The sequence below is a fragment of the Gossypium hirsutum genome, chromosome A01 (assembly GCF_007990345.1).
Source record: "Gossypium hirsutum isolate 1008001.06 chromosome A01, Gossypium_hirsutum_v2.1, whole genome shotgun sequence".
NCBI lineage: Eukaryota > Viridiplantae > Streptophyta > Magnoliopsida > Malvales > Malvaceae > Gossypium > Gossypium hirsutum.
Genome location: NC_053424.1, coordinates 42,844,650 through 42,846,089, shown reverse-complemented (window position 1 = coordinate 42,846,089; position 1,440 = coordinate 42,844,650). Strand labels below are relative to the sequence as shown.

The 1,440-nt window shown below is 39.9% G+C and overlaps 1 long non-coding RNA gene across 1 annotated transcript; it reads left to right on the top strand.

The window, feature by feature from the left end:
• The first annotated feature begins 576 nt into the window (after positions 1-576).
• On the top strand, positions 577-1,179 carry LOC121228043 (uncharacterized). Its single transcript, XR_005925576.1, has 2 exons — positions 577-847; positions 964-1,179. It is a non-coding gene; the product is annotated as an uncharacterized lncRNA (long non-coding RNA).
• Positions 1,180-1,440: the final 261 nt, after the last annotated feature.

Below are 1,440 nucleotides of genomic sequence, written 5' to 3'. Positions count from 1 at the left end.
GAATGGAAAACTAGTCAGGTACACCATCGAAAGACTAGTATACTGTCCTAGACTACCAAAGAAGACATGACCACCACTCGTTGATGAATACTAGCTAGGTGCACCAAACATATTATTGCGCAATCTTTAACCAGCACATCCAGATGGCGTTGACGCCATTGCCGGAGCGAGTGAGCCATCATAATCATGATCAAACCTGTAATAGCATTTTTACACCACATGACCATATATACTACAGATCTGACATTGAAGCTGAGGTCGAAACCCTTACCCACGAACAGAAGATGGTGGATGGCCACCACGCACGGGCTCCGCCATCGGTGTCGAAGAAGTGGCCTCTACTAGATGCGCATGGACGGACGCATCGGTCATCGCATGAGCCTGATGGCTCTCAAATTCCATAAGCACATCGACAAGTTGTAGTAGAGGAAAAGAGTTAGACGAGAAAGAGGCCAGAGTGAGAATCGCGCCAAAATTCAATGAGAGTCCGACAAGAATGATCTTCACCTTTTCTGCCTTTGGAACCACAGATCTAGACGCTTCGAGAAGGCATAGGTATTTTGTATCTTCGCCACATACTCTTTAATAGAGATCATCCCTTTTGTGATGGAGTGTAACTCATGTTTGATTCATGACACCTTGGCTCCAGTGGCAGCGGTAAAGAGATGACTCGCTGTGCTCCAAATATCACACGCCAATTTTGCGGCTGTAAAACAAGATAATAATGGAGGACTAATTGTAGAAAGGAGCCAAGAAACAAGAAGCTTATCTTGCTGAACAAAGAGAGATGCATCAGGATTCGGATTTAAAATTCCATTTAGAGAAGAGAGGAATTATGGCGGAACAGGTAACGTCCTTTCTAAATATCCTAATAGTTTATAACCTTCGATTATTAAAGGAACATGCTATTGCCATTGAACAAAGTTCCCCTCATCCAACTTCATCGTATCGTTACGAGGAAAGGTTTGAATCAAACGAGAGCTGGAAAATGCAGGACTGCTGTGGTCAGCAATGGAATTAGCAGAATTATCCATGGATCGGCAGCGGAACGACCTCCAGGAACTCAGGCGACTGATACCATGTTAGTAACTTTATAGAATTGAAAGATATTGGAAAGAATGACTGAAATAGTTTGTATTATTAATCTGTTTGTATCAGTATAGAGATGTGATTTATACATGAGGAAGAGAGGCTAACTGCTACTAACTAATCTATTAAAGTGAAAATAAATTGAATTTTACATGGTAGTGGTAAATTTTTTATTTTTGGTTAATATTGCTACCTAACAATCAGGAATAGAATTCGTGAAAACAAGTTTGTCTATAACAATTTTATTTATTTGTTATAAAGAGATGATTGTAATACGTCTAAATCATCACGTTGTAATAGAGAGAGAATCGTTGTAAACCTATTGTAGAATTCATATCGTGAATTTTCATC